General features: G+C 42.5%; 1 pseudogene; it reads left to right on the forward strand.

Annotated features, from left to right (window-relative positions):
• Window positions 1-8,489, forward strand: part of LOC108432242 — a 32,568-nt pseudogene extending 24,079 nt beyond the window's left edge.
• Window positions 8,490-12,315: the final 3,826 nt, after the last annotated feature.

The following is a 12,315-nucleotide window of genomic DNA, read 5'->3' on the forward strand; positions in this document are numbered from 1 at the left end:
TGGAAGGCAGGAAACACTCTGGACAGGTCACCAGTCCATCACTGGCAGACACACAGACAAATACATTCACACACACATTCACACCCAGGGGTGATTTAGCATCTCCAGCTGGCCTGACTGCATGTCTGTGGACTGTGGGAGGAAACCCACACAGACACAAGCAGCACATGTAAACTCCACACAGATAGGACCCTGGTCACTGGGAGGATTCTTATTCATTTATTGTTTCAACATGTAAAAGGTTCAGTCCTGATGAGAAATGCCTACACATTCTTCCGTGATTACGTTTTGTCACATCAAAGTTCTGTTACTGATATCAAAATGTTTTGACTGGTTATCACAGAGTCGGCGGACAGAAAGGCAGTCAGCAGTGGAGTGACCACTGGCTCTGTAGAGTATAATCGCAGCGTCTCCTCTTGCACCCCTTTATATCACTCACTCTCTTGCTTTAACGTTACATTATGCCCTTCAAGTGTAATTTATGGTGGTGATATTTTGGTACTTTGTCTTCACAGATATTAAAACACTGGTAGGTCAGGTCACCTGAGGTCCTTGCAGTGAGCAGAGATGATACTGCCACTTTAAAGTGATATAAACAGGTTCCAGGAGAAGTTCTTATTAAATGATGATTAGAGATCTTTAAGATCTGCTTCTGGCTTCTCAACCAAATTATTTTAAAACAAACATCTAATGTACATCATTTAATCATCAGTAATGTGGAGGTAGGAGTCTTTGCAGTGTATCACTGCACAACATGGGGCGACTCTGCTAAAGGGTGTTAGAATGATTCATATCACGACAAAAACTTCCTCACTGCTCACATTCACTTCTGCTGTCAGACAACAGTGTAAACACAAACATCTCAACAAATCCCACATGACACAACTGAGAACTGGGTTGTATTTAATCTACTTTACAAGTAAAACTTTTATCATCACAAAACCAAAGCCTATGGGACTTGATTAACAGTCATGCAGTCTTATTCATTTTTACAGTCACTCACTTGTGCTGAAATTCTGCTTACCACTGAACAACATGAGAAATATAAAGTAGCTGAAATATATATATGATTAATACCTGTTTCAGGCATTTTGACAGTCACTACATGCCAAAAATTAATAATAACTGTATTTTAATCATAGTTTAATCATCACATTATGGTGCTTTTAACATAAAAATGTTTCAGGCTAATATAGTAAGACCACTTATAATACCACCTGCATTATTTCTATAGTGCATAAATTTGCCATAAACCTGCTTTTTTTCTTTTGTCATTACTGTAGAACTAAATTCAAGCTCAAAGGCTCTGAGGTGATTATTCAGTGGATAAACACTTTAAAATAGAGCCAATCTGATATTACAAACTGGATGAGACTGCCAGCTCTGACAGTTCAGCACTGACACTGATACCTCACACATTATGAGAGACACACTCAGGAAACACCTGCTGACTAACACTCTGTAATTATAGCTCTATGCAAATGAAGAAATTTCCCCCATCATCTTCAAATTGTAAGAGGAACAAACATTCTAACTTAATGCATTTACTAAAACATTTTATCCACATCAAAAAAAAAAAAAAATCAGGAAACTGTGGTGACTGTGCATTAATCATTTTGTAAGAGTTTAATTGACATGAGCGGATGAGTCTCATTCTATATTATATCACATCTCATTGGAGTGTGTTGCTGAGTGACCCCTCCCTCTGCCCCCTCCTGTCTCTCTTATAGCTCATCCCTGCACTCTCTCCTTTATCTGCTCCTCAAGCTGCTCATCTCTTCACTCAGCACAGAGAGTCATCACATACTGACAAGATGCTGCCAGCACTCTGCTCTCTCTTCACTGCTCTCTCATGTAAGATCTCACAACACTGGAGCTCCTCAGCATTCGCCTACATCTAATGTGAGCATCAACAAATGTAACATGGATGCTGCTTTTATTGCAGGTGTCAGTGGTGTGACTGTGGTGACACAGAAGCCTCCTGTTCTCACACCCACTAAAGGAGAGACGACCACTATGCACTGTAATCTGGGGACTGTTACTAATGCTGCACGTTGGTATAAACAGGTTCCAGGAGAAGCTCCACAGTATGTGTTAAGTAATCGCCATAGCTGGAGCTCTCCTGAATATGGATCTGGCTTCTCTTCTCCTAAATTCACATCAACACACTCGTCTCAATCAGATTACACTCTGATCATCAGTAATGTGGACGTAGGAGACTCTGCAGTGTATTACTGTAGCACATGGGACAGCTCTGCTAGCGAGTGGGTATCACAGTGATTCACACCATGACAAAAACCTCCTCACTGCTCACACTCACTTCTGCTTTCAGACAACATGAGAATAACATAAACCTCCTGGTCACAAAAGCCTTTTGTAACAGTGAATAATGGAGAAAACATCAATGTGAATTTTAATCTAAATCAGATTACACATTAATAATTAATAATGTGAAAGCAGGAGACTTTGCTGTGTAAGCTTTTCATCCTTGCTTTCACATGTAACTCCTAAAGGTTTAAATCAGGAACTTTCTGCTGTTTGTGTTGCGCACAGAGCTGTTTGATTACACAACACTGTAACAAATTCAGCAACAGAGTGATGTTTTGAACTTCACACCACAAATAATAAATAAGATGTGGATAAAACGTGCAGAAGGTTCCGTACAGTGTGAGGAGATACAACATCCTGCACACCATCATAAAAAACAGCTACAGAAAAATACACACCAACTGCACCGAAGACAATAATAGAATAACCTGATCAGATGAAGATCATATTTAGATTAGATAGTATTTTAACAAATATTGCTCATCTTTATTTCATTATGTTTTTAGGACCTGATGTCATCATCAGAAATCATTTGTTACTCTCCTGTATTTACTGTGCAACCAATTAGAAAGAGTTTTATCATTTTTGTAAACCTGCTTCTGGTCTTGATTGTTGAGGTTTATTCCTCTCGTTATATTTCTAGTTATTAGTTCACTGGAATGGTACCTTCAAGGCTAAATACTAAATACAGTTAGTAAACATAAATGTACCACATTATGTTAGTTATATGTTTGTAGATTCCATTTAGCCCAATCAACTCGGTCTTGTCTCCAGGCTCTTTGTGTATTTTTTCTATTTTAAAATGTTATATAATTTTAGCAATATTTTATCATTATAAAATTACTGATGCCCTTTTCCTTGGAGAATGTGAACATAATGTACCTTTAAACATTGTTTAAGGTACACAACTGAATCTTATGAACATTGATGTATCTTTTAGGATACATGTACATTGTTTGTACCTCTGTGAACAAAACAGTGCTTATAAAGTACCTTTGGTTCAGTCAGTGGAGATTAAAAGGAGTAAAGAGCATAAACTGCATTCCAGAAGCAAAATAAACTCAACAGGTTAAAACATTCATACAAACTCATATAGTCTCACATGCAAAGGCTTAAATAAGGCAAAATCTTGATAATGAGGGAAAGAGAGAGAGAGAGAGAGAGAGAGAGAGAGAGAGAGAGAGAGAGAGAGAGAGAGAGGGAGAGAGAGAGAGAGAGAGAACAGTTGTCTTTCCCATCTAACACAGACCTGGTCAAAGCAGTTTTACCTACATTAAATTTATATTTAAATCAAACATAATTAAATACACGACTTCTGATCTGCTATATTAAAATCAATGCTCTCATTACCTTCTACATTTGGTCATGAAGGCTTATCAAAACTTAATTGCACTGACTAGATAAAAGAATATTGGATGACATTAATCATCACAGACAATGGAGCTCCGTCACTCTAACACCTGTTTTTCGGCTCTTAGGCCCTGAATGGTTCCAGTATGTCTGCTAAAACTGGCAATTCAACATTACAATTCAAATCTATTATAATACAGATTTTTAGATGTCGAGAAACAAAACTGAACACAGTGTCACTGGTGAGATTCAGCAGTTGGGGGTTAGGTGCCTTACTCAAGGGCACTTTGGTTGCGTAATGTCATCTGAGTGGATCAAGTTCAGGGCTGCCCCCCATTTTTAAAAAGTCAGCCTCTTTAAATGGCCAGTACTGGTAGCCAGCCCAAACATCCAACGTCAGAGATTTCATATGAAGCTCTATATTTTGCTCTTGCATTCATTAATATCTGCATAGATTGCACTTTTAATAAAGACAAACTAAATAATTTCAACAGTTTAGTCCACATTCACCACATATTTGTTCTTCAGTCTGTTAGATAAGATCGTGTAACTGACATACTGTCTAAAAACAAAGTCTGAGCTGATTGGCTGGTTAGAGATCCAGGCTCCTCCCTCAGCTCCTTATGAAAGCTCCTCCACTCTCTCCTCTCTTCAACCTCCACTCTGTTCATCACTCTGCTGATCACACAGACAACATGCTGCCAACCCTCTGTGATCTCCTCCCTGCTCTGACATGTAAGATCTCTCTTCCTGCTTTTCTCTGTACATTGATGAGATCTGTTTGATTAGGATTGTTTTTAAAGTGATGTTGATGCTCATGAACTCCAATGTTGCTTTATGTTTTAGGGGTCAGTTCACAGAAAGTTCTGACACAAAGCCCTTCAGTACTAACTGACCAGGGCAGAACTGTCAGCCTGGATTGTAACATTGCAAAAGATGAAAACTACGTCTCCTGGTATAAACAGATTCCACAAGCAGCTCCTCAGTTTGTGTTGAGCTTTTATCATTCTCTCAGCTCTCCTAATCTTTATGGAGATAATTTTCCATCTTCACGCTTCACATCTAAAGCCTCTTCGAGTATCGACTACCAGTTAATAATCAGTAATGTGGAGGTAGGAGATGCTGCAGTGTATTACTGTGGAACAAGGGACGACTCTACTAGCGGAGGAGTATCACAGTGAATGAGACCATGACAAAAATTTCCTCACTGCTCACCTTCACTTCTATATTTCATTCAGCTCATTTCTCACCTGGAGCAGAAAAGCTGAGTTATAGCTGCAGTTCTCTTGAGCAGGACGTGTGAAGAAATCACAGGATAACAGAGATGTGGAATTCCCAGAGACTGGAATAGGATGTGGAAGGACTCAGTGCTGATCATAGACAGTAGAAGAGAGAGCTGAAGTCTGGAGGACGTTTCAGTTCCGCTACTTTCACTTCTGAAACTGAGGAGGTTTTTGTACGGGAGAGGATATGAAATGAAGCACTGTGGTATTCGGCCAAGGAACAAAGCTGATCGTCACTGGTAAGAAACCTCTCTCTTCTTCTACATTACACTTCTTTAATGTCTGAAACTCATCTTTTAGAAAGAAACGATTACATTGTAGCTTTGAATAAGGATTTTCTTGTTTTCATTGTTCATCTAAAATTTCAGTATTAACAGTATTAATTTCAACAGCAGTCATATAAAAATTCTGATCAGTTACCAATGAATGCATTTGTATTAAATTGTAACGCGGAGCGAGGAGGCGGACGCATACGCTGAGATAAGCGAGATTTATTAGGGGCAAATCCAGGGTCGTAGTCAGAACAGTCCAGGGTCAATGAGCCGACACGGACAGATCGAGGGTAAGACATGACCAGAATCAACACAAACGAAGACCAGGTACAAAGACACGATACAAAGGTACAAAGATACATAGATAGAAAAGGTACATAGACTGGCCAACGCAAAGGGCAAACACAGGGCTTAAATACATGGAACAATGAGGGACAGGTGAAAACAATCAGGGGCGGAGTTACAAACCAAAACAAGAACACATGGACAGGACTGGGAGGAGCCAACCGTGACAGAACCCCCCCCCAAAGGCACGCACACCGGGCGTGCCACACAGAACAAAAACCAACCCAACAAAAAAGCGAAACCCAGAGAAAGACAAAACTAAACGGGCACAGAGACAGGAACGGGCACAGAGACAGGAACAGACGGAGACCCACAAGGCACAGGAACAGACGGAGACCCACAAGGCACAGGAACAGACGGAGACCCACAAGGCACAGGAACAGACGGAGACCCACAAGGCACAGGAACAGACGGAGACCCACAAGGCACAGGAACAGACGGAGACCCACAAGGCACAGGAACAGACGGAGACCCACAAGGCACAGGAACAGACGAAACAGAACGAGGACAAAAAAAAACGGAGGGAGGACGAGGAGGCACACCAAAAAAAACGACGCCGACCGAGAGACGACCGGAGACACAGGACGAGGAAAACAAGAACGAACAACAGACCACGCAAAAGACAGGGGAACAGGCACCAGGACAGACACAGGAACGGACACGGGCACGGAAACAGAAACAGGAACAGAAACAAAAGGAGACAGGAACGGGAACCACAACAGGAACGGGAACCGAGACAGACACAACAGTAGGGAACAGGACAAAACCAGGTACAGAACAAGGCAGAAACAAAGGAACGGAAACAGACACAGAAGGCACAGAAGGACCACGGGGAACAGGGACAGAAACGGGATTCCCAGGGGGAACAGACACAGACGAGGGCGGGATGGGTGGGAACAAAGGGGATGTAACGTCCACGGAGGCAGGCGCGGGGCCTGCTGCGACGTCCACGGAGGCAGGCGCGGGGCCTGCTGCGACGTCCACGGAGGCAGGCGCGGGGCCTGCTGCGACGTCCACGGAGGCAGGCGGCGGGTCCGGAGGCGCGGCGACTGGCGGCGGGTCCGGAGGCGCAGGCGCGCCGCGGGGTGCGGCCACGGGATCAGAAGCGCCGCGGGGTGCGGCCACGGGATCAGAAGCGCCGCGGGGTGCGGCCACGGGATCAGAAGCGCCGCGGGGTGCGGCCACGGGATCAAGCCTTCGGGCTGGGGGCCTCTGCTCCAACCTGGAGGAACACACAGATACTGGACCCACTCGGCCGTTCCCAATGCTCACTCGAGCGATTGGCAGCTCGCAGTGACGCTTGCGAACGAGCCGAGTACCAAAAAACGGGTCATCTGAATGCTCCTGCCGTCTGACACCGTCTTGCACTGCAGGTCGCTCCTCCCTGCAGTGGCGCTCAAGACGGGCAGACCCAAGGCGCTTACCTGAGCTCTCGTCGCCCGGACACAAGGCGGGAAGGTCCTCCGCTTTCTTGCGGGACCGACGAGACGCTCGTGTTCCCTCAGCGCCAGGGGATTTGCTGTCTCCGGCTTGGTGGCGTTGGGACACCGCGAACTCGGGCTGCTTTAAAACAGCCGGAGTTTCGTCCCAACGGAACAACCACATGCCGGAGTCTCGCTTACCTGCTGCGTCCTGTGGTGGCCAGTCTTTCTGTAACGCGGAGCGAGGAGGCGGACGCATACGCTGAGATAAGCGAGATTTATTAGGGGCAAATCCAGGGTCGTAGTCAGAACAGTCCAGGGTCAATGAGCCGACACGGACAGATCGAGGGTAAGACATGACCAGAATCAACACAAACGAAGACCAGGTACAAAGACACGATACAAAGGTACAAAGATACATAGATACAAAAGGTACATAGACTGGCCAACGCAAAGGGCAAACACAGGGCTTAAATACATGGAACAATGAGGGACAGGTGAAAACAATCAGGGGCGGAGTTACAAACCAAAACAAGAACACATGGACAGGACTGGGAGGAGCCAACCGTGACATAAATCATGTTTGTTTTTCTCTGTTCTGTTTTTTTTATGCCTGAGTAAAATGCAATTGTGAAAAATGACATAATATTAGATAATTAATATTTAACTTAATACATCAGTCATGATCAGTCATTAGTCACATTTTATTCTATATGTACATAATTACATAAATAAATCTTAGAATATTTTTTTAATATTTACTTATGTTAATTACTTGATTAATTGATGAAAGATGATGTATTTATCTTCATGTTTCTCACTGTAACTCTGAGTCATCTGTAAAATTAAATGTACAGTCACTGAGAGAAAGTTGTGTTTATTTGAAATTGAAAGTTTAATTTGCTCCATGTTTCTTTATAAAAGCTGGTGTTTGTTCTAATATCACAGAAATTTCATTGATTAGACATGTTCAGTTTGCTGTTAAACATATTTAAACTTTCTCATGTTGTCATTAATTGTGTTTTATTAAGTGAATAATTTTTCAGTTTCTCTAATCAGACTCTGCTGTCCCGGCTCCCGTTCTGACCATCTTCCCTCCATCCAGTGAAGAGCTGAAGTCTAACAAAGCCACTCTAGTGTGTTTGGCCAGTGACTTTTGCTGATGTGCATTGGCTGTTAGGCGGAAAGGCGGTCAGCAGTGGAGTGACCACTGGCTCTGCAGCACAGCAGGCCAATAAGAAATTCAGACTGAGCAGCTATTTGACCATCGAGAGATCAGAGTGGGATAAAGATAAAGCCATAACATGTGAAGTGTCTGCTGCCTCAAAAGCCTCAACTAAAGAGATTAAGAAGTTTGAATGCAGCGACTGAACCGGATCACATCTGATACTTTTTCATTCTTTTCCTGCAAACTAACAGCTGCTACTTGGCAGAGCTTCATAGAAACAGTAGTTTAATGTGTAGTGAAAGCTGATTTCATTAAGAACAACTAGATTTTTACTATTTTTACTAACAACAATTTTACTATTTATTTATTTAGTTCTTTTTACTTTTATTTAACTTTCTTTTTTTCTTAATCAGTTAAGTTTTATGTAGTATCTGTCGTGTTGTTATCATCTGCTTACACTCAACTCAGTTCAGGACAGTGGTGTTTTTTCTGCTCATTTTGGGAGTTTTCATTGTGTTCACGCTGGGGGAGCACGAGTGCAGTCACGGCTCTATTGTTTACACCAGGGAACAGCTTAGAGCTTAGACTATAAAACCGTTCTTCCCTCAGTCATCATGGGGAATGTAAGATTGCTCTCCAATAAAGTGGAAGAGTTAGCAGTGCTGACACAACACCAGCGGGAATGCCGGCAGTGCAGCCTGCTGTTGTGTACAGAGTCGTGGCTAACTGAGCTAACCCCGGATGCTACCATCGCACTGGAGGGCTTCCAAATTCGGCAGGCAGACAGGACAAAGGAAAGCGGTTAGAAGAAAGGAGGGGGACTGGCCGTATACATAAACGACAAATGGTGCAATCCAAGACGCATAACTGTTAAAGAACAGATCTACAGCAGAGATGTTGAACTGTTAGTCATTAGCATGCGGCCGAACTATCTACCATGTGATTTCTCGCATGTTCTCACGATAACTGCATACATTCCTCCATCCGCTGACGCGTGCACGGCATGTGATGTCATCCACTCAGTCACAAGCAAACTCCAAACACAGCATCCACAAGCTCTCATCCTCATTTCTGGGGATTTCAATCATGGTTCCCTGTCCTTCACACTTCCCAACTTCAAACAGTATGTGACTTGTAACACAAGAGACAATAAAACACTGGACCTGTTTAATGCAAACACCAAAGATGCATATAAGACATCACACCTCCCACCCTTGGGCAAATCAGACTACATTCTGGTACATCTCCTGCCTGTCTACAAACCCATTGTTCACAGGTGTCCTGTCAACACAAGACAGGTGAGAATTTGGTTGGATGGGGCCTATGAGGCTCTGAAGGACTGCTTTGAAGCAACAGATTGGGAGGTTCTCTGTGACCCACATAGTGAAAATGTTGCTGGTGTCACTGATTGCATCACAGATTACATACATTTCTGTGTGGAGAACACTGTACCTACCAAGACTGTAGGATCTGAAGGCCCTTCTGGAAGAAAAGAAGAGAGCATTTAGTTCTGGAAACAAAGAGGAAATGAGGAGAGTACAGAAGGAGCTGCTGAGAAAAATCAGGGAGGGCAAAGACCAGTACAGGAAGAGAATGGAAGGCCAGCTGCAACAAAACAATGCAATTGGAGTTTGGAGGGGTCTTAAAACCATCTCAAGTTTTAAGGAATCCAACAGGCAGCTTGTAGGAAACCTGCAATGGGCAAATGACCTCAATTCCTTCTTCAACAGATTTGATCTGGTAGCTGACCATCCCTCAGCCCAGCTTACACCCCTGCTTTCAGCTCCCAGCATTCAGCCCTGTGCTCCTCTGCCCCTAACCAAAGAACAGGTGAGGAGGGAACTGAGGAAGATGAAGGTGAGCAATAACTTACCTACTCCACAGATCCCTCGCTCATCTTGAAAAGGTGGGAAGCACTATTAGAATCATGTTCTTTGATCTATCAAGTGCATTCAACACCATCAAGCCCACTCTACTAGGGAGCAAGATGGAGAGAGCATGGGTGGATCACCATCTCATCACATGGACTATGGACTACCTCACACACAGACCGCAGTATGTGCGACTTAAGGATTGTGTATCAGAAACACTACTCTGCAGCACAGGGGCCCCACAGGGAACAGTCCTGGCCCCATTCTTCTTCACCCTCTACACTGCGGACTTCACCCACAACACCTCAACCTGTCACCTCCAGAAATTCTCTGATGACTCTGCCATCGTTGGCTACATCCCAGACGACGATGAAAGGGAACACAGAGAAGTTAGAAGGAATTTTGTGGACTGGTGCCAGCAGAACTGCCTCCAGATCAACACGGCAGGAAAAGAGAGATACAGCCCCACTGCTGTTTGGCTCTACAATCAGAACCTCCCCAAGCAGAGACTCAGACACTCCATGTCATGTGGATTCACACCTCAGTCTATCATAGTGCACTCTATCACGAATCACGTATATCATATCCTACCTATAATTATTGTGCAATATCTGCTGCTGACAGAATGGTACAAGTGCAATACATACACACATTCTGTGCAATATCTGTAATAATTACTGTGCAATATCTACAATTTCTGTGCAATATCCAGTTATTACCTGCTCAGAAATGTGCAATAGCCATACAACTGCATGTGTAAACTGTAAATTTGTATAGTTTCTTAATTCTATTTTTATTCTTTTATATTTTTCTGTTAACAGACGCCTTTTTTATTTATTTATTTCTATAGTATATCGTATATTTTGTATGATGCACATCTTTGTCTAGTTTCTGCTCTTTATCTGCTTACTGTGTGTTCTGCTGTAACAATGTAGATTTCCCAAAGTGGGATAATAAAAGTCTATTTTATCTTAGATCATCTCCTGCTTATAGAGTAATTTGACTTTTATGTTTATGAATAAAGCTGTTTGATGAAGTTTAATAAAATGCATAACTGAAAAAAGTTTGTTGTCCATTTCTCGTGGTGATGGGGAAACAGTATAATGTTCTAGACATTAAATCAGAGAGACGTCAGCACAGAACCAGCATGATGAAAGAAATGTATCTGTAAAGAATAAGAGTGAGAACGACTAAAAGAGTGAAACAGGTTTATACAGCATTATAAAATGATCAGATGTTATTCTGGCTGTATAGTGAACAGAGCTTTGGAGACTCAGTTATAAGGAGATGTTGTGATATCTATGGTCACTGATGACACCACTGAGAATGTAAAAGGATGATCTAAAGCAGGTCAGAATCAGTGACCACTGTTCAGACAAGTGCAGTAAAGAGAGGGAATTCTAATGGAATTCTCCTGTGAGAGACTCAGATCTTGGGAGCTCAGAGAGATGTGTGTGAGTGTGAGTGAGGAGATTTCTCAAAGGAAATGGTTCAGATGGAATTCTACAGACAGCAGGAAGAGATAAAGGTGGAAAATGACTCCTACAGAATGAAGAACAGATGACGAGGCTGATTAGTGGAAGGTGTTTCAGACTAAATTACAGTGAGATATTGTGTGTTTACCATCAGTGTTGATGCCACTGAAAATGTATGTGATTAATTTAAAACATATCAGAGTTTCTGATCGATGTGCAGTTAGTTGTAACAAAAGGAGTGACTGAATACGGCCTCGTATGGAGGGTGGAATAAAGTGGAAGCGGAGCGGGATTTGGGAATGTTGTGAAGAGTGAACTTCAGCAGGAGAGAGGATCACTCAGTAGTGTGAGAAGACCAGAGTTTGATGAGTTTCAGTGACATTTTGGTGGATTTGTACTTTTCTGGGTACTTTCAAGTGAAAAATCTTTTAGTTGCACTGACATGTTAGTCTATAAAGAAGTTCGGTTGTATTTCTAAGATCTACTTTAGTCCTTCACACATTGTTCCTCATTTCTTTTTGATTTTAATTTCTTTCTGTTCTGTTGGTGAGAGTTTTTGCTCTGCTGTGCTGTTACTCGCATTTCTACAGCTCTTTGAATTTCTTTATACTGTTGAACTTAATGCTTGAGTGATGATGTTTTAATTAATTTAATTAATTTTAATTAATCAGATTAAGTCTAATTTTTTATCTCCTGCTTTCTCTCACAGTCAGACTCTGTAGAGAGAGAGAGAGAGAGAGAGAGAGAGAGAGTGTGTGTGTGTGTGTGTGTGTGTGTGTGTGTGTGTGTGTGTGTGTGTGTG

This window comes from Pygocentrus nattereri, chromosome 14 (assembly GCF_015220715.1).
Source record: "Pygocentrus nattereri isolate fPygNat1 chromosome 14, fPygNat1.pri, whole genome shotgun sequence".
NCBI lineage: Eukaryota > Metazoa > Chordata > Actinopteri > Characiformes > Serrasalmidae > Pygocentrus > Pygocentrus nattereri.